This window comes from Macaca thibetana, chromosome 11, assembly GCF_024542745.1.
Source record: "Macaca thibetana thibetana isolate TM-01 chromosome 11, ASM2454274v1, whole genome shotgun sequence".
NCBI classification, from domain to species: Eukaryota; Metazoa; Chordata; class Mammalia; order Primates; family Cercopithecidae; genus Macaca; species Macaca thibetana.
The window spans coordinates 45,733,279-45,754,705 of NC_065588.1; the positions used below are offsets into that span (position 1 = coordinate 45,733,279).

Sequence of the window (21,427 nt, forward strand, 5' to 3'; positions counted from 1 at the left end):
CGCAATGGCACGATCTCAGCTCACTGCCACCTCCAGCTCCAGGGTTCAAGCGATTCCCCTGCCTCAGCCTCCCGAGTAGCTGGGATTATAGGTGCTCGCCACCACGCCTGGCTAATTTTTGTATTTTTAGTAGAGATGGGGTTTCACCATGTTGGCCAGGCTGGTCTCAAACTCCTGACTTTGTGATCCACCCGCCTCGGCCTCCCAAAGTGCTGGGATATTTATTTTGAATTAATTTTTATTTTATTTTATTTTTGTTTATTCTTCTTTTGAGACGGAGTCTCACTCTGTCACCCAGGCTGGAGTGCAGTGGCTCGATCTCGCAACCTCCACCTCCCAGTTGCAAGCGATTCTCCTGCCTCAGCCTTCTGAGTAGCTGAGACTACAGGCACGTGCCTCCATGCCCGGCTAATTTTTTGTATTTTTTAGTAGAGACGGGTTTCACCGTTTTAGCCAGTATGATCTCTATCTCCTGACCTCATGATCTGCCTGCCATTGCCTCCCAAAGTGCTGGGATTACAGGTGTGAGCCACCGCGCCTGGCCAGTTTTATTTTTTTTTGAGACAGGGTCTAGCCCTGTCACCTAGGCTAGAGTGCAGTGGCATGATCATGGCTTAATGCAGCCTCGACCTTCTGGGGTCAAGCAATCCTCTTGCCTCTGTCTCCCAAGTAGCTGGGACTACAAGTAGATGCCATCATGCCTGGCTAATTTTAAAATTTTTTGTAGAGACAGGATCTTGCTGTGTTGCACAGGCTGGTCTTGAACTCCTGGGCTCAGCTATCCTCCGGCTTCAGCCTCCCAAAGTGCTGGGATTACAGGCATGAGCCTCTCTGCCCATCAGATTTTATTTTATTTTATTTTATTTTTTTGAGATGGAGTCTCCCTCTGTCAACCAGGCTGGCGTGCAGTGGCAGGATCTCGGCTCACTTCAACCTCCGCCTCCCGGGTTCAAGCGATTCTCCTGCCTCAGATTCCTGAGTAGCTGGGGTTACAGGCATGCGCTACCAGGCCTGGCTAATTTTTTAAAATGTTCTTAGTAGAGACAGGGTTTCACCATGTTGGTCAGGCTGGTCTTGAACTCCTGACCTGATGATCTGCACACCTCGGCCTCCTAAAGTGCTGGGATTACAGGCGTGAGCCCCTGCGCCTGGCTCCAGATTTTATGTTTGAGTTGAAATTCATATAACATAAAATTAACCGGCCAGGCATTGGTGACTCACGCCTGTAATCCCAGCACTTTGGGAGGCCAAGGCAGGTGGATTACGAGGTCAGGAGATTGAGACCATCCTGGCTAACACGGTGAAACCCTGTTTCTCCTAAAAATACAAAAAAAAATTAGCCGGGTCTGGTGGTGGGCGCCTATAGTCCCAGTTACTCAGGAGGTTGAGGCAGGAGAATGGCATGAACCCGGGAGGCGGAGGTTGCAATGAGTCTAGATCGTACCACTGTACTCCAGCCTGGGCGACAGAGCGAGACTCCATCTCAAAACAAAACAAAACAAAAATTAACCGTTTTGTGCCTACAACCATCACCTCTATCTAGTTCAAAAAAATTTTTTTTTTTTTGAGACAGAGTCTCACTCTGTTGCCCAGGCTGGACTGCAGTGGCACGATCTCTGCTCACTGCAATCTCCGCCTCCCGGGCTCAAGTGATTCTCCTGTCTGAGCCTCCCAAGTAGCTGGGACTACAGGCACACGCCACCACACCTGGCTAATTTTTGTATTTTTAGTAGAGATGGGGTTTCAGCATATAGGTCAGGCTGGTCTCGAACTCCTGACCTCAGGTGATCTGCCGTCCTTGGCCTCCCAAAGTGCTGGGATTTATAGGCATGATCTACCACGCCTGGCCGGTTTCAGAACTTTTTCATCGCCCCCAAAGGAGACCCTATATTCATTAAATATTTACTCTTTATTTCCTCCTCTCATTTCTGGCAACCACCGATTTGCTTTCTGTCTATGTGGATGTACCTATTCTGTATATTTCATATAAATGGAATCACACAATGTATGACCTTTTATTTCTGGCTTTTCTGACATAGCATAATATTGAGGCTTAACCACTGGTCTCATGTATCAGAACCTCATTCCTCTCTCTCTCTTTTTTTTGAGACAAAATCTCACTCTGTTGACCAGGCTGGAGTGTAGTGGTGTGATTACAGCTATCTGCAGCCTCAAACTCAAGTGAACCTCCCACCTCAGCCTCCCAAAGTTCTGGGATTACACGCGTAAAGCACCATGCCTGACCGAGAACCACATTCCTCTTTATGGCTAAATACTACTCCGTTGTTTGGATATACTACTCTGCCCGCAATGCCTTCCAAGTCATTTTAAAAAATCTGTTTATCGGCCGAGCACAGTGGCTTACACCTGTAATCTCAGCACTTTGGGAGGCCGAGGCGGGTGGATCACCTGAGGTCAGGAGTTTGAGATCAGCCTGGCCAACATGGTAAAACCCTACCTCTATTAAAAATACAAAAATTAGCCAGGCATGGTGGCATGCGCCTGTAATCCCAGCTATTCGGGAAGCTGAGACAGGAGAATCACTTGAACCTGGGAGGCAGAGGTTGCAGTGAGCCAAGATGGCACCAACCTGGGAGACAGAGCAAGACTCTGCCTCAAAAAAAAAAAAAAAATTTGTTTGTCTATTGATGGTTAGTTGTATCTTTTCCACCTTTGCCTATTGTGAATAAGGTTACTCTGAATATTCATGTATAGTATTTGTTTGAATACCTGTTTTGAGTTCTTTTGTGTCTATACCTAAAAGTGGAATTGCTGGGTCATATAGTAATTCTTTTTTTTTTTCCCTCAAAAGCTGGTGTCATAGTGTACATATAGTAATTCTATATTTAACTTTTTGACAAACCACCATACAGTTTTCCATAACGGCTGTACCATTTTAAATTCCTACCAGCAACGTATGAGGATTCTGATTTCTCCACATCCTTGTCAATATTTGTTGTTGTTGTTGTTTTTAATTTTAGCCATCCTGGTAGATGTGAAGTGGTATCTCATGCTTTTTATTTGCATTTCTCTAATGACTAGTGATGTTGAACATCTTTTCATGTGCTTGTTGGCCATTTGTATATCTTCTTGGAGAAATGTCTATTAAGTCCTTTGCCCATTTTCAAATTGGATTGTCTTTTTGTTGAGTTATGACTATTGAATTTTAATTGCTGTAAAACACTCCATGAGTACATGTAGCATGCACTCAATAACTATTAGCTAATACTATAGTTGTAATTATTTTTGCCACATGTGGCTTGAATTGGAAGGAAATTTTGCCTAGTTTTTCCAAGTAGGAGTGGAGAGGCAACAAAACCTATGTTTATGGTCAATAAAGATTTGACTCTGTCAGTGTTGATACTTTGCTTTTAATTGATGCTCTCAAATCAATAAATTAGAAACACGTATACATAAAATCAGTTTATCTTTGGCAGAAATCAGTATATTATCAATGTTTAATTAATTCCTAAGAATTAATGGCAATAGTGACTCTAGTTTTAGCTGAGATTTAGATCATCTTTCTTCATTCTGCCCTGTTATGAGACATTTGCTATAATTGCCACAATGAGAATTTTTTGAAAACTGGGTCACAGAAGCCTACTTTTTACATTTAATAGTATGCGATTTATGTATTATCATTGTTTTATGCTTATTGCATCTTGGTTTTATGGGGTGTTCAAAAGAAGATAGATGAGAATAGGCGATCCAAAGTAATTATTTAGAATTTTATCCTCCAGTCAGGATTGAACCATCTTGAACTGATGAATATATTCTTCCAGGTTTATAGGTAGACATGCCATTTCATTATATCATGATTTGGAGTCAGACAGTAGCTTTTAAGCAGAACAAACAGCCATATGTAAGTCTAAATTTGGTTATTTTCTTTGAATAAGCAGTGGAAACTGTATGCATTCAGAAACTGGTGATTATTCAGATATCTTCTGAAGGTCCTCTCTCCCTGTGCTCCGCAGCTTTGTCCTGAACTCTCCTGTCTCTCGTGGTGCCTCTGTGCCTTTACCTATTCTGTGAACTCTGCCTGCAGTGCCTTCCAAGTCAGTTGGTGACTCCTCAAACATCACTGAAGCCTTTCGGGTGGATGCAAATGCTGCTTTTAGCCATTAAAATGTGTTACATACTTTCACAATAGTTCTTGTCCTAGTGTAGTTTTAAAAATGCACTTAAAAATTTTTAAAGCAGTGCATGCATGCAGTAAACAAAATTGGACAGTACAGAAATAAATGGTGAAGACAGTCTCCCAGTTTTCTTCCCCATGGATAGCACTTTCCCTTTTGTATCCTTCGAAAAATATTTTGTGCTGATACAAGAATTTTTATACTGTATGAAGTGCTTATTCATCTTATCTTTCACTTCAGGGTAATTTATGAATAATGAAAAAATTCAAGCAATATAGAAATGTAGAGTGTGTGAAGCAAAAGTTCCCCTTTACCTTGATCCCTAACACTAGCCCTTTCCAAATAACACTGTCCTAATTAACATTACTCTCTCCAGAAGTAACCTCTGTTATAAGCCTTGTGTGTGCCTTCAGATTGTTCTGCTTACACTTATGCCTATTTAAAAGTGTATGTTTTCGTATTTTTTTTGTTTGTTTGAGACAGTTTCGCTCTTGTTGCCCAGCTGGAGTGCAATGGCGCGATCTCAGCTCACCGCAACCTCCACTTCCCAGGTTCAAGCAATTCTCCTGCCTCACCCTCCCAAGTAGCTGGGATTACAGGCATGTGCCACCATGCTCAGCTAATTTTGTATTTTTAGTAGAGTCAGGGTTTCTCCATGTTGGTCAGGCTGGTCTGGAACTCCCGACCTCAGGTGATTTGCCTGCCTCAGCCTCTCAAAGTGCTAGGATTACAGGTGTGACCCACCACACCAAGCCCATTTATTTCTTTAATAAAGTTTTACTGAGTGCCTACTATGAGCCAGGTACATAAGAGTAAGCATGAAAATTCTTGCCTGAATGCAGCTTATATTCTAGTGGAGAGGGCAGATATTAAGTGAAGGAGTGAACTGTTTAGTGTTTCACGGGTTAATAAATGGTATTTCCAAGAAAAAAAAAAAAACAACCACCCCACCAAAGGAGGGGGAGACTGTGTGAGCATGTAAGTATATAAATGTGTGTGTTTGTGTGTGTGATAGAGACGGAGAGAGATACAGATTCAGATGTAGTGAGGGGAGGCCTTGTTGAGAAACTAATATTTGAGGAAAGATCTAAAAGTTGTCTTTGATTCCCTTTTCTTCCTCATACCTCACATCAAATATATCTCCAATTCCTGTTGATTTAATCTTCAAAATATATCTGCAACCCACCCATCAAGTAGGTGGATTGAATTGGCAGTGGGAGTTTGTGAAGATTTTCTTCTGATTGTTTTAATATTCTCAGTGAATTAGGAAATAAAGTGCTCAGCCGAGAGTGAGGATGAGGAGGGTGATGGAGGTTTGTGTAAAGAGGAAAAGGTGTGAAATTGTTTAGGAGAATGGGAGAATGGCTGCAGCAGGGAAATATTGTATGATTGCCAGGGAACATTGAGAGCCTCTTGAGGTTCGCAGTTACAATTTTGTTTTTGTTTTTTTTTTTTTGAGACAGAGTCTTGCTCTGTCTTGCTCTGTCTCCCAGGCTGGAGTGCAGTGGTGCGATCTCACTGCAACCTCTGCCTCCCAGGTTCAAGTGATTCTTGTGCCTCAGCCTCCCAAGTAACTGGAATTGCAGGTGCATGCCATCATGCCTGGCTAATTTTTGTATTTTTTTTTTTTAGTAGAGTTGGGGTTTCACCATGTTGGCCAGGCTGGTCTCAAACTCCTGACCGCAAGTGATCCGCCTGCCTCGGTCCCCCAAAGTGCTGGGATTACAGGTGTGAGCCACCATGCCCAGCCTGTGGTTATTTATTTATTCCGCTCTGTCTCCCAGACTGGAGTGCAGTGGCTCAATCTTGGCTCACTGCAACCTCCACCTCCTTGGTTCAAGCCATTCTCCTGCCTCAGCCTCCCAGTAGCTTGGATTACAGGCACGCACCATCATGCCCAACTAATTTTTGTATTTTTAGTAGAGATGGGGTTTCACTGGGCCAGGCTGGTCTCAAACTCCTGACCTCAGGTGTTCTGCCTGCCTTGGCCTCCCAAAGTGCTGGGATTATAGGTGTGAGCTACCATGCCTGGCCTTTGTGGTTATAAATTTAAAGTGAAATCAGTCAGTATGGTTTATTTCCTCCAGCTGTATTCAGCTGCAGGGGTGTAAATTTGGAGTGGATTTAACCAGGGAGGGGTTTTGCCAATATAGCCGAACAAAGCAGGAGAAGGGCAAGGGATAGAGAGTACCTGTGTATGCAAGGTAGTGGTATAACATACTGTGGAATTCAAACCAGTTAAGGAGGGGAGGACATGAAGTGGCTAAGAGATGGTGAAAAGATGGGAGAAGCAGTGGATGGAAGGTCCTGGTGGGATCAGAAGCTGCTGGAGTTTGGGTATGTGAGAGACTGAACCATGAAGATAGTGGGTCATTGTTGGACAGTGGGAGATAATTGATATTGTGAAAGCATGATCATGGGCTGAGGGGGTGAAGGACAAGATCACTGGAGGTGAGAAATGTAAAGAACTGAGACAAGGAATTCAGAGAGATAGGGTATGGAAAGATTATCTTTGTGAAATCACTGAGAGTTAAGATAGTAGTATAGAAAGTCACAGTAAGCCAGGTAATGCGTAATAGGATTTTCATAGGATATTCAATGTAATGTTTTGTGTTTTTTTAGGGAATAAGGAGGGAGACAGATTTGGAAACATCTGTGAGGAGCAAGGAGGACATTTACCTCACCCCCAGGTCCAGTGGTATGAGAGGTATGGGGAAGGTAACTTATACCACTTTAGGGCCTCAGAGGCCAGTGTGGCCCCAGAGGAAAACCAGCTTTTAATTAGAGCAAGAAGTTGAAGGGAATATTCAGAGAAGTTGCTGAAAATGTAGGGAACAGTAGAAGCGTTTCAAAATTTGGAGAGGTGGGTGACACATGGAGACAGAGCTAGAGATATGCAGAACAGTGTGGGGATTAGAATGTGGGAGATGAGGCTGGGCGTGGTGGCTCATGCCTGTAATCCCAGCACTTTGGGAGGCTGAGGTGGGTGGATCGCCTGAGGTCAGGAGTTTGGGACCAGCCTGATCAACTTGGTGAAAACCCATCTCTACTAAAAATACAAAAATTGGCCAGGCGCGGTGATGTGCTCCTGTAATCCCAGCTACTCAGGAGGCTGAAGCAGGAGAATCGCTTCAACCTGGGAGGTTGAGGTTGCAGTGAGCTGAGACTGCGCCACTGCACACTCTAGCCTGGGCAACAGAACTAGACTGTGTCTCAAAATAATAATAATAATAATAATAATAATAATAATAATAATAATGTGGGAGATGAGAGATGTGGGAGTCTGGGGCTTCTTTGATGGACAGCATAAGCAGAGATAAAGAACCTGAAGAGATTAGGCCTGGTGGAGAGCAGGCAGGCACTGGAGGTGAGGGTGGGAGTGTCGGGAGGGAGCAGGGGAGTTCTTACCTAGATCCCCTGCTGACACACCTGTTCATGATGGAGAGGAGTATCTCACTCCAGGTGTAAGTGGTTCTCTTTTGATAAATCCTGTGGGCTCTCTCTTTATGATCACATATTAATGCCTTTTGCTTTTAAGTATTTATTGTTTTTGAGGTAGGGTCTTGCTATGTTATAACCCAGCCTGGCTGCAAACTTATGGGCTCAAGCAATCATCCTGCCTCAGCCTACTGGGTAGCTGGAACTACAGTCGTGCACCACTGTGCCTGGCTTTTTCACTTTAAGTCTTTTTGTCTGTGTTACTAATATTAATGAATGAATACCAATAAGATTTTTTGTTTTTTTGTTTTTTTTTTTTGAGATGGAGTCTTGCTCATCGCCCAGGCTGGAGTGCAGTGGCGCGATCTCGGCTCACTGCAAGCTCCGCCTCCTGGGTTCATGCCATTCTCCTGTCTCAGCCTCCCGAGTAGCTGGGACTACAGGCGCCCGCCACCGCGCCCAGCTAATTTTTTGTATTTTTAGCAGAGACGGGGTTTCACGGTGTTAGCCAAGATGGTCTCCATCTCCTGACCTTGTGATCCGCCCGCCTCGGCCTCCCAAACTGTTGGGATTACAGGCGTGAGCCACCGCGCCCGGCCAGATTTTTTGATTAATGTTTGTATAGCACATTTTTTTAAAACCATGTTTTAAATTGTCAGCCCTCTGACTTGGTAAGCTGTACATAGTTGTATTTCAAAAATCTGATTGTCTTGATGAATATAATCTTTTCATATTTAATGTGATTACTGATAGTTTAGACTTATTTCTGCTGTTTTCATTTATACATGTTTTTTGAACCACACTTTTTTTTTTTTTTAAATATATATTTTTTCCCCTGACAGGGTCTCTCTCTGTTGCCCTGGCTGGAGTGCAGTGGTGCAATCATGGCTTACTGCAGCCTCAAACTCCTGGGCTCAATCTATCCTCCTGCCTCAGCCTTCTGAGCAATTGGGACTACAGACATGTGCCACCATGCTGGACTAATTTTTGTATTCTTTGTAGATACGGGGTTTTGCCATGTTACTCAGGCTGGTCTTGAACTTCTGGCCTCAAGTGATCCACCTGCCTCAGCCTCCCAAAGTGCCAGGATTACAGGCATGAGCCACTGTGCCTAGCCTTGAACCACACTTTTTTTTTCTTTTTCTTTTTTTTTTTTTTAGAGACTCTTTTTTTTTTAGGTCACACTCTCTTGCCCAGGCTGGAGTGCAGTGGTATAATCCTAGCTCACTTCAGCCTCAACCTCCCAGGCTCAAGTGATCCTCCCTCTTCAGCTGTACCACTAGGCCCAACTAATTTAAATTTTTTTTTGTAGAGATGGAGTCTCACTATGTTGGCCAGGCTGGTCTTGAACTCCTGGTCTCAAGCAGTCTTCTCACATTGGCCTCCGAAAGTGTTGGGCTTACAGGTGTGAGCCACGGTGACCACACTTCTTATTTGCATTCTGTTGTATATATGGAGTTCTTTTTTCTTCTGATTTTTAAGTTGAACATTCTATTTCTCTGTTTAGTAGTTAACTGTTAAATTTTTAACATGCATGCTTACTGAAGTCCAAGATTAATATCTTTGCCTTCCTGAATAATTCAGGAACCTCAGAATACTTTTAAGTTGGAAGGGCCCCGCTTCGCCGTCTTGCGCAAAGCTGCTAGTGGTCGGCTCTGCCCACCATAACGGGAGGAAGGAATTCTCGCAAGGCTGGAGTCCTCCGGGCACGCCAGTCGGAGGCGGTTGGCAGAGGTGTCTCCCCAATCCGGTGATGGGGCTGAACGCTACTGGCTTCATGGCCACCCCTCCGCTGCCTCCATCTGGTTCAGTGTCTGTTTGCTGAGGAGGCGGACTAGGGGCGCGGAGTCTGTTCCCTTGGGTGCATAGGTCCGGGTTGATAGAGGCTTTGAGTCCTCATCACCACAGCTGACGGCTCCGAGGGACTAAGCAGGATATATCTTTAGAAATGAGTTGCACAATTGATAAGGCACTTGCTGATGCTAAAACTCTTGTTGAAAGATTAAGAGATCACAACGATGCAGCAGAGTCTCTGAGCAAACCACAGCTCTCAACAAGCGAGTAGAAGCCATGAAGCAGTATCAGGAAGAAATTCAAGAACTTAATGAAGTCACAAGACATCTGCCATGGTCCACATTAGTTATGGGAATCCAGCAATAAAGCAGACATATCAGAGAATTGCAACAAGAAACAAAAGAATTGCGTACATCCCTGGAAGAACATCAGGCAGCCTTGGAACTTATAATGAGCAAGTATAGACAACAATTTTTTTTTTTTGAGGCGGAGTCTCGCTCTGTTGCTCAGGCTGGAGTGCAGAGGCGCAGTCTCGGCTCACTGCAAGCTCTGCCTCTCGGGTTCACTGAGTAGCTGGGACTACAGGCCCCTGCCACCACGCCCAGCTAATTTTTGTATTTTTTAGTAGAGACGGGGTTTCACCTTGTTAGCCAGGATGGTCTCGATCTCCTGACCTCGTGAGCCACCGCGCCTGGCCGATAACAAATGTTTAGATTGCTACTGGCTAGCAAAGAAGATGATCCAGGAATAATAATGAAGTTAACAAGAGCAGCACTCCAAGGAACTACAAGCACATGTGACCAGATAACTGAAGTGGCAGCAGTAATGAAGAAAGCCATTGAAATTGACCAGCAACAGGGTTGCAAGGAACAAGAACTAATATTTCAACTTGAACAAGAAAACAAAGGCTTGAGAGAGATCCTTCAAATAACTCGAGAATCATTTTTGAGCCTAAGGAAAGATGATGTGTCGGAAAGTACTTTGTCAGCATTAGTGACCAACAGTGACTTGAGTCTGAGGAAGAGCTGAAGAGCTTCTGAGTCTGTGAGCTTCTTACATGGCTCCAAATGGTCAAATAAGTGAATGCATGAATGAATGAACAGAAAATTCAATCCTTTATTTTTTTCTCTTTAAATATGTACAGTGCACTGGCTATGAGATAGCAACAAAGATGCATAGTTAATGGTCATAGACTTTATTCCAAAACATAATTGGAAAATAGAAACTGAGCCATTGCCAATTGGTAAAGAAATGAAAGGTTTTCACAGTGACTACTGAATACACCAAGACTACTGAATACACCAACTTTTGGCCATGCTGCTGGCTTTCTGGGTGATTAATTAGGTAAACTTGAATATTCCCAATAAATGTTTGAGATTCATAAAATTATACCAATTTAAAAATACAAAGTTTTGCCACTGTTTTGTGAACGGAAGATTTGCATGCTATCTTTCATCCTTATTTGGTGTCAAAGTTAATACGAAGTTTATGTACCATGAGACTTCAGCTTTAGTGATTGCCTACTTTTACATTTAAATTTTTGTGAAAGAAAACTCAGTTTTAAAGCCTATAAGAATGTGTTATATGTACCATAAACAAAAGTGATAATTTAATTTTAGCAATTTACCATAACTGATACATAGCTAACAATTCTCCATAACTTAGTTTAAGTATAAAAAATTCCATTTCAGGAATGAAAAAGAAGGAATACTACTTTTTTTTTTTTTTTTTCTGAGGCAGAGTCTCGCTCCATCGCCCAGGCTGGAGTGCAGTGGCCGGATCTCAGCTCACTGCAAGCTCCGCCTCCCGAGTTTATGCCATTCTCCTGCCTCAGCCTCCCGAGTAGCTGGGACTATAGGCACCCGCCACCTCACCCGGCTAGTTTTTTGTGTTTTTTTGGTAGAGACAGGGTTTCACCATGTTAGTCAGGATGTTCTCGATCTCCTGACCTCATGATCCGCCCATCTCAGCCTCCCAAAGTGCTGGGATTACAGGCTTGAGCCACCGCGCCCGGCCAGGAATACTACTTTCTAAGAAAACTTATAGTAGACATATTTAGTAGGTTGAACTACTTTGAAAGAGTAAGTTTTGGTTTGAAGTCAATAATGAAGATGAGATTTGTTTTTCTCCTCTCTGGCTGATTTTTAAGGATATTATGTAGTTCATTTAATTAACAGTTGAAATGTTTGATATGGCAAAATAGGTATGGTAATTTCAAAGTGAATTGGGAATTCCTCTGGCTCATAGAACCCTTTTAAATTAAACTTAAAAAACAAAAGAATTCTGGATCTGTTTTTAAGCTCCATTTGGTCCTCATAACCTGTAAGATTTTTCTTAAAACCTTTCAGCTGAAAGTGGGGATAGAGGTGGGGTAATCTGTGGATTTAGAAGTATTTGTTTTCTGTTGTCTTTTAAAATGTCAAATATGCTGGGCGCGGTGGCTCACTCCTGTAATCCCAGCACTTTGGGAGGCTGAGGTGGGTGGCTCATGAGGTCAGGAGTTTGAGACCAGCCTGGCCAACGTGGTGAAACCCCGGCTCTACTAAAAATACAAAAATTAGTGGGGTGTGGAGGCGCGTGCCTGTAATCCCAGCTACTCAGGAGGATGCGGCAGGAGCATCACTTGAACCCGGGAGGCGGAGGTTGCAGTGAGCCGAGATTGTGCCATTGCACTCCAGCCTGGGCAACAGGGCTAGACTCTGTCTCAAAAAATATATACATTAAAAAAAAAAAAGTCAAATATATAGTATGTAAATTTTTAAAAAGCCACCAGTTATAGAAATGTGCTTTTTTTTTTTTTTTTTTTTTTTTTTTTTTTTTTTTTTTTTTTTTTTTGACGCGGAGTCTTGCTCTGTGCCCCAGGCTGGAGTGCAGTGGCGCGATCTCGGCTCACTGCAAGCTCCGCTCCCCCGGGTTCAAGCCATTCTCCTGCCTCAGCCTCCCGAGTAGCTGGGACTACAGGCGCCCGCCACCTCGCCCGGCTAATTTTCTTGTATTTTTAGTAGAGATGGGTTTCACCGTGTTAGCCAGGATGGTCTCGATCTCCTGACCTCATGATCCGCCCGTCTCGGCCTCCCAAAGTGCTGGGATTACAGGCTTGAGCCACCGCGCCCGGCCGGAAATGTGCTTTAACATCAGTTGAAACGTAAATTTTCTTATGTCATGGTCATTGTAGTAAAAAGGGATAAAAGAAGAGTGTCAAACATGATGAAATATATCATATGCATTTATATTGAATACATATTAAAGACAGAAAATTCTACTTTGAGTATATAATTTGTTAAATATTACTTTATATAGTAATTTTTATGTATAATTTCATATACTGGTAAAATTCAAAACCACTTTACACTTCAGAATTTTTCTTTTTATTTATTTATTTATTTATTTTATTTATTTAAGAGACGGAGTCTCGCTCTGTCGCCCAGGCTGGAATGCAGTGGCGGGATCTCGGCTCACTGCAAGCTCCGCCTCCCTGGTTCGCATCATTCATTCTCCTGACTCAGCCTCCTGAGCAACTGGGACTACAGGAGCCCGCCATCACACCCGGCTAATTTTTTTGTATTTTTTTTAGTAGAGACGAGGTTTCACCGTGTTAGCCAGGATGGTCTTGATCTCCTGACCTCGTGATCCACCCACCTCGGCCTCCCAAAGTGCTGAGATTACATGTGTGAGCCACCCTGCCCGGCCAGAATTTTTCTATCTTAAGTTTGGGCTGAGTGAGTTGGATGAGACTGATTGAATAGAAAAGGGCTAATGGCCCAAACATTACATAGATTTCTTTTCTCAGTCAGAGGCCTTATTTGGTATTTTATAAATGACAGTTTTTATTTTTAAACTTTTTTATTGTTTTTGGGAAAATATCCCTTATTTAATGACACATTCATTCAGATACTTTATCCCTGGTAAGAAAGAAAGGAAATAAACTACACAATTGAGATTAAGTCTGAGGCAGTTAATTGAGGCAGCTCTACTGTAAAAGATTACTTGATAAATAACTATTTTTGTAAACAAGTTGGTTTAACTTATTCTTGGTCTTTTTGCTTGGATATGAATATAAGATCATGATATTTAAGGTCTTGATGTTATTTAGTGACACTTTTCCATACTGTTATTATTATTATTATTATTTTTGGTTGTTGTTAAACAGAACCTTAAGTTTATGTCTGAGGTAGGTACTGCATAGGAACCTATTTTATTATTAAAGATGAGTGATTAAAAAAACGAATGCTTTAAGTTATATTCCTTCTGTATGCTTCAATCTTACTTAATTTTTTGGTAGTTTAGTTCCACCTTAAACCATGCTTACTGTGAAATATTTAAGGCTGGGGTTGGTGGCTCACACCTGTAATCCCAGCACTTTGGGAGGTGGAGGCAGGTGGATCACCTGAGGTTAGGAGTTCGAGACCAGCCTGGCCAACATGGCGAAACCCCGTCTCTACTAAAAATACAAAAATTAGCTGGGCGTGGTGGTGGGGGCGTGTACTCCCAGCTACTCAGGAGGCTGAGGCAGGAGAATTACTTGAACCCAGGAGGTGGAGGTTGCGGTGAGCCGAGATCATGCCACTGCACTCCAGCCTGGGCAATAGAGTGAGACTCTGTCTCAAAAAAAAAAAAAAATGTGTATATATATTTCAAATCCACAGATAAAAATAGAGAGTAGGGCGGGCATGGTGGCTCACGCCTGTAATCCCAGCACTTTCGGAGGCTGAGGTGGGTGGATCACCTGAGGTCAGGAGTTTGAGACCAGCCTGGCCAACATGGTGAAACCCCGTCTTTACTAAAAATACAAAAATTAGCCAGGTGTGGTGGCAGGCGCCTGAAATCCCAGCTACTTGGGAGGCTGAGGCAGGAGAATTGCTTGAACCTAGGGGGCGGAGGTTGTGGTGAGCAGAGATCACGCCACTTCACCACTCCAGCCTGCGCAAAACTGTGAAACTCTGTCCAAAAAAAAAAAAAAAGAGAGTAATATAGTAACATCTGTGTAGTCACAGTGCTTTGTCTCATCTTAATTATGCCAATTGGCTTCATATCTTTTTTTTTAATTGTGGACATTTTCAACAATAAAAATGGAAAGAATAATATAATTGACTCTCATGTAGACTCGTCTAGCTTCAGTGATTATTAACATTTTTTCCATTCTTAGTTTCCTCTATTCTTCCCACTCACTACTTTTGATGAGTATTGTCAACATTATCCATCCTTTTCTAAAAGTTCTCCATCAGCCTTTCATCCAGTGATTTTAGCAGCCATTGATGATTGTTGACTAGATCCATTCTTATTTTAAGGCATACAAAATAGGGATTTTTTTTCCAATTTTATTATTCTGTATTTATTAGGTAGAATTTTTCTATAAAGACTTTTTCCTTCATTAACTTTTTGATTACTTTGAAATATGGTTTGTACAGGAAAGGCAGAATTATTTATCTTTGTATTTAGAATAATGAAATGACTTAGTGCCCCACTAACCTCCAAAAGTGACTAATGTGTTTTGTTTGTTTCAGAGTGTGATTATAAATTAATGGATATTTATGTATTTAATATATTTCAGGCACCATAGACATTATTCTTATTGATGTTCATATTGTCTCATCGTAGTTCAGTGGGAACCCATTTAATTTGGCTCCTTTGTCTTTTTGATGTGACCCCAGTAGTCTTTGATAGCTTTCCTGTTTTATGCGACAAGAAAACTGAGGCTCATCTGTTTATTTCCTTTCAATAGCAGGCCACTGTTCCCCGCTATTTTTATGTTTATTTTTGTAGAGACAGGGTCTCCCTATGTTGCCCAGGCTGGTGGTGTTGAAATCCTGCACTCAGGTGATCTTCCTGCCTCAAGTGATGTTACTGTCTCAGATTACAGGCATGAGCCACTGCTCTGGCCAGCCCTCCAACTTGTTTTTCAAAGTCTTTTTTGCTATTCCAAGACTTTTGCATTTTCATATGGATTTTAGAACTAGTTTGCTGGACTGGGCATAGTGGCCCACCCCTGTAATCCCAGCACTTTGGGAGGCTGTAGTGGGCAGATTGCTTGAGCCCATGTTGCCTGGGCAACATGGCGAAACCCTGTCTTTACCAAAAATACAAAAATTAGCCCAGCTTCATGATGTGCACCTGCAGTCGCGGCTACTCGGGAGGCTGAGGTGGGATGGATCACTTGAGTTTAGGAGGCAGAGGTTGCATTGAGCTGAGATCAAGCCACTACACTCCTGTCTGGGGGACAGAGCAAGACTTTGTCTCCAAAAAAAAAAAAAAAAAAATAGAGAACTAGTTTGCTGGATTCTGCAAAAAGTCTTCTGGGATTTTGATTGAGATTGCATTAAATCTATTGAATCAGTTTGGGGAGAATTGGCATGCTGACAATATTGAGTCTTCTAACCTGTGAACAGGTAGATATATAACTCCTTTTATTTAGGTCTTTAATCTCTCTCCATGATGTGTAGTCTTCAGTGTTCAGATCTTTCACATCTTTTTTTTTTTTTTTTTTCAGATTTATCTTTACAGATTTTATATTTGGTGCTTTGTATTTGTAGTTTTCATTGGTGATTGTTTGTTGCTAGTATATAAAAATACAGGCCGGGGCCGGGCGCGGTGGCTCAAGCCTGTAATCCCAGCACTTTGGGAGGCCGAGACGGGCGGATCATGAGGTCAGGAGATCGAGACCATCCTGGCTAACACGGTGAAACCCCGTCTCTACTAAAAAAATACAAAAAACTAGCCGGGCGAAGTGGCGGGTGCCTGTAGTCCCAGCTACTGGGGAGGCTGAGGCAGGAGAATGGCGTGAACCTGAGAGGAGGAGCTTGCAGTGAGCTGAGATCCGGCCACTGCACTCCAGCCTGGGTGACAGAGCAAGACTCCGTCTCAAAAAAAAAAAAAATAAATAAATAAAATAAAATAAAATAAAATAAAATAAAAATACAGGCCGGGCGCGGTGGCTTACGCCTATAATCCCAGCACTTTGGGAGGCCGAGGCGGGTGGATCACGAGGTCAGGAGATCGAGACCATGGTGAAACCCCGTCTCTACTAAAAATACAAAAAAAATTAGCTGGGCGCAGTGGTGGGCGCCTGTAGTCCCAGCTACTCGGGAGGCTGAGGCAGGAGAATGGCGTGAACCCGGGAGGCGGAGCTTGCAGTGAGCCGAGATCGCACCACTGCACTGCAGCCTGGGCTAGAGAGCAAGACTCTGTCTCAAAAAAAAAAAAAAAAAATACAATAGATTTTTCTATATTGACATTATATTCTGCAACCTTGCTAAACTCATTTACTATTATTTTTTAGATTTCATCAGATAGTTTTTTCACAGATGATCATGTCATCTATGAATAAAGACAACTTTAAGGCCGGGTGCGGTGCCTCACACCTGTAATCCCAGCAGTTTGGGAGGCTGAGGCGGGCGGATCACCTGAGGTCAGGAGTTCGAAACCAGCCTGGCCAACATGGTGAAACCCTGTCTCTACTAAAAATAAAAAAAAAAAAAAAAATTAGCTGGGTTTGGTGGCAGAGGCCTGTAATCCCAGCTGCTCAGGAGGCTGAGGCAGGAGAATCCCTTGAACTTGGGAGGTGGAGGTTGCAGTGAGCCAAGATTGCACCACCGTACTCCAGCCCAGGTGATAGAGCGAGACTCTGTCTCGGGCCAAAAAAAAAAAAAAAGGGACAGTTTTACTTCTTTTTCTTTTTAATCTGGATTCCTTTTACTTCTTAATTTAAAAATTTTTAAATTTAAAATATTTTTTATTTACAGAGATGGAGTCTTACTGTGTTCCTCAGGCTAGTCTCAACACTCCTGTCTTGGCCTCCCAAAGTGCTGGGATTATAGGCGTGAGCTACTGTGCCCAGCCTTCTTTTCTTTTTTTTGCCTGATTGCTCTGGCTGGAACCTCCAATACAATGTTGAAGAGAAGCAGTGAAAGTAAATATCCTTGTGTTGTTCCTATCTTAGAGACACTACAACCTTGTTTTTCAGATTTTTTTTTTTTTTGAGATAGAGTGGATGGAATGCAATGTCATGATCTTGGCTCACCGCAACCTCCTCCTCCCTGGTTCAAGCAATTCTCCTGCCTCAGCCTCCCAAGTAGCTGGGATTAAGGCGCCTGTCGCCATGCCCAGCTAATTTTTTTGTATTTTTATTAGAGACGGGGTTTCATCATGTTGATCAGGCTGGTCTTGAACTCCTGACCTCAGGTGATACACCCGCCTCAGCCTCCCAAAGTGCTGGGATTACAGGTATGAGCCACTATGCCTGACCCAGATTGTTATTTTACTTTTTTTTGGTGGTAAGAATACTTCACGTGAAATCTACCCTTCTAACAAATCTTTTGTTGTACATACTGTAATATTAACTATAAGGACAATCTTTTACAGCAGACCTGTAGAACTTAATCAGCTTGCTGAATAGCAACTCTTCGTTTCCCCCTCTCCCCAGCCCCTGGCAACTACCATGCTACTTTCTGCATCTGTGTGTTTGAGTATTTTATATACCTCTGTAAGTGGTATCATGTATTATTTGTCCTGTGACTGGCTTCTTTCACTTAGCATAATGCTTCATGGTTCATCCATGTTGTCACATGTGGCAAGATTTCCTTTTTAAAGGCTTAATAATGTTCCATTGTATGTGTATACTACATTTTATTGTTAATTCATCCGTTGATGTACATTTAGGTTGTTTCTACATCTTGGCCATTGTGAATAATGCTACAGTAAACATGTGTCCCTCAAGATCCTGATTTCAGTTCTTTTGGATAAATATCCAGAAGTGAGATTAGCGGATCATGTCATACATTTTCCATAGCAACTACACCGTTTTACGTTCCCATCAACACTGTACAAGGGTTTTAGCATCTCCTTGTCTTCATCGTATTCTTTTTCTTGGGGTGCTGTCTTTCATTGCTGATTTCCTCATGGGAGGTTTGTTTGTCTGTCTGTGTATGTGTGTGTATTTTCTTTAACTCTGAACTTGAGTCCTATGTACCTCAGATTGTGGAAGCTTCCCTACTGCATAGTTTCTCCTTTGCTTCTACTGTGGTACTATTTCATTCTTTAGTTCTGAATCTTATTTATGATAAAGTGTCAGCTTGGGTCCCTCTACCACATGTGTAGTATGAATTTAGATCTCACATCTGTGAATGGTACAGGACTAGGATCCAGTTTCTTCCAGGTAACTTTTTCCATTCCTAGTCCCAAATGCAAGACTTTCTCTTCTCCTAGCTAGTGAGCTGTTTCTACTTCTCATTTCATGGATGGAGCAGTCCTTTTTGTTTCTTAATTTATGCTCAGTTCCATCTTGTTTTGGGCTGAGTACATGGCCTGTGGCCTAAACTCTTCTGTAACTCCTAGCCCTTTAGGCATCTGTCTGATTCAGGTATTCGTGTGTATCATTTGGCTTCCACTCTGGACTTCAGCTCTGTAATAGCCTTTTAAATGAGCTTCTCTGATTCCACTCTTGTACCCCTAATAATCCATTCCCAACACAGTGATCATTTATTTTATTTACATTTTAGTGCCTATGTTGTTAGCTTCATCTGGCACCATTCCTACCCTCTGGTTACTCTGGCCATTTATTTCCCTAATGTCTGGTGTTCCCACTCACTTCAGGGCCTTTGTACTTGCTATTCCCTCTGTCTGGAATGTTCTTCACTGCCACCACCCCTTCCCTTGTCATTACCTTCTCATTTTTAGGCTCTGACCTCAGTTATCACTTCCTGAGAGAAGTCTTTGCTGACTCCTCACTTCGTTTCAGGTTTCTCTCTCCCTGTGGATATCACCGCATCCTAAACTTTATTTTCATGGCATGTATCATAGTTTTTTATTAGAATGTAAACTGTCTGAGGGTAGGAACTTTGTCTTGCTTGTCACTGTATTTCCTGTCCTGAGAAGAGTGCTTATACAAGTAGGTATTAAAATGATGTTGAGTGGGTGCATGTATTTGAGCAGTTTCCTCCATTAGACTGTAAGCTAGGAGAGTGCAAGACATTTCCGTTTTGCTCATAGTATATTCCCCAGTGCCTAATATAGAACCTGGCATATTATAAGCGCTCAATAAATATTTACTGGCCGGCTGGATGCTGTGGCTCACTCCTGTAATGCCACAGCTTTGGGAGGCTAAGATGGGAGGATCCCTTAAGGCCAGGAGTTTGAGACCAACCTGGGTAACATAACAAGACCCTATCTCTACAAAAAATAAAAAAAGCTAGCTGGGTATGGTAGTGCGTGCCTGTTGTCTTAACTACTTGGAAGGCTGGCGTGGGAAGACCACTTGAGCCCAGGAGTTTGAGGCTTCAGTGAGCTATGATGATGTCATTGCATTCCAGCTTGAGTGGCAGAGTGAGACTCCTAGCTCTTTTTTTTTTTTTTTTTTTTTTTTTTTTTTTTGAGACGGAGTCTCGCTTTGTCGCCCAGGCTGGAGTGCAGTGGCCGGATCTCAGCTCACTGCAAGCTCTGCCTCCCGGGTTTACGCCATTCTCCTGCCTCAGCCTCCCGAGTAGCTGGGACTACAGGCGCCCACCACCTCGCCCGGCTAGTTTTTTGTATTTTTAGTAGAGACGGGGTTTCACCATATTAGCCAGGATGGTCTCGATCTCCTGACCTCGTGATCCGCCCGTCTCGGCCTCCCAAAGTGCTGGGATTACAGGCTTGAGCCACCGCGCCCGGCCTGACTCCTAGCTCTTAAAAAAAAAAAAAAAAAAAAGGGGGCCAGGCGCGGTGGCTCAAGCCTATAATCCCAGCACTTTGGGAGGCCGAGATGGGCGGATCATGAAGTCAGGAGATCGAGATCGAGACCATCCTGGCTAACCTGGTGAAACCCCGTCTCTACTAAAAAATACAAAAAACTAGCCGGGCGCGGTGGTGGGCGCCTGTAGTCCCAGCTACGCGGGAGGCTGAGGCAGGAGAATGGCATAAACCCGGCAGGCGGAGCTTGCAGTGAGCTGAGATCTGGCCACTGCACTCCAGCCTGGGCGACAGAGCAAGACTCTGTCTCAAAAAAAAAAAAAAAAAAAGGATAAATTGGCCGAGCATGATGGCCCACATCTGGAGTCCCAGCACTTTGGGAGGCCGAGGTGGGCAGATCATTTGAGCTCAGGAATTTGAGACCAGCCTGGGCAACATGGCAAAACCCCATCTCTACAAAAAATACAAATATTAGTGGTGTGAGCCTGTGGTCCCAGCTACTCAGGAGGCTGAGGTATGAGGATTGTTTGGGCCAGGGAGGTGCAGATTGCAGTGAGATCAAGCCACTGCACTCCAGCCTGGGAGACAGAGGGAGACTCTGTCTCATAAAAAAAAAAAAAAAAATTTGATGGCCGACTGAATGAATGAATGAATAAGTAATTTTAAATGAGGATGGGGGCCAGACTAGGGCCAGTTCATAAAGAATTTTATTTGTAATGCTAAGAAGCTTGAATTTGAACTTTAGATAAGGGGGTTTTAAGCAGGAGAATGCCATGAACAGGCTTACATTCAATGTAGAAGGATCCCCTCAGCAGCTATGTGGAGACTGGTTGGAACGTTACAGAATATTGGTGTACTCCAGGGAAGATTGAAGTCCTAATAGAAGGAAGGTGGAATGGAAAAGATAAATTCAAGAGAATTTAGAAATAGGCAGGATTGGATTGGATGAAGATGGGAGAATAAGGGGAAGAACGTGTGTCACTTTCTGGGTTTCTTGTCTGGGAGACTAAGTAGTGCCACCCACATGGGCACTGTAGGAAGAAGGACAGGCTTGGGAGTGGATGAACTTAGTTGAGATGTGTTAAATTTTTAAACATGAGAAATATGGAAAATTTAATTGATGGTATATTTACTTGGATTATGGATATTCTTTTTTTTCCCCTCACACACTTAATCCTTTATATGTAAATATAGAAATCCCACCCACCCCCATGTTTTCCAGAAAATGATTTGAGTTAAATAGCTCTTTTACTAGGAACATGTTCAGTTTGAGTCTCCTGTGGGATATCCAGGTGGAGATGTACATTAGGTAATAGGGAGCTCGGTTGAAAAGGTCTATTTCTGTATTATTTCCTACAATTTCAATGAAAACAGCCTGACAATTTTGACTTTTTCTA

At 42.9% G+C, this 21,427-nt stretch overlaps 3 protein-coding genes, 1 long non-coding RNA gene and 1 pseudogene across 7 annotated transcripts in view; 3 read left to right on the forward strand and 2 right to left on the reverse strand.

The window, feature by feature from the left end:
- The window catches only part of LOC126930834 (tubulin alpha-1B chain), a 284,282-nt gene that overhangs the window by 255,402 nt on the left and 7,453 nt on the right, over positions 1-21,427 (reverse strand). The window lies entirely within an intron of this gene.
- The window catches only part of LOC126930835 (tubulin alpha-1A chain), a 421,509-nt gene that overhangs the window by 197,587 nt on the left and 202,495 nt on the right, over positions 1-21,427 (reverse strand). The gene's annotated exons all lie outside the window — the stretch shown is intronic.
- The window catches only part of LOC126930849 (uncharacterized), a 252,338-nt gene that overhangs the window by 90,345 nt on the left and 140,566 nt on the right, over positions 1-21,427 (forward strand). The window lies entirely within an intron of this gene.
- Positions 1-21,427, forward strand: part of SPATS2 (spermatogenesis associated serine rich 2) — a 168,827-nt gene that overhangs the window by 6,834 nt on the left and 140,566 nt on the right. Inside the window, exon 3 of one of the 3 annotated variants that reach the window (XM_050748356.1) lies at positions 6,759-6,843. The exons of the other annotated variants lie outside the window; for them this stretch is intronic. The gene's annotated coding sequence lies outside the window, so the exon portion shown is untranslated. The remainder of the gene's footprint in view (positions 1-6,758; positions 6,844-21,427) is intronic. 3 annotated transcript variants of the gene reach the window in all.
- LOC126930846 (FGFR1 oncogene partner 2 homolog) lies at positions 6,853-10,612 on the forward strand (annotated as a pseudogene).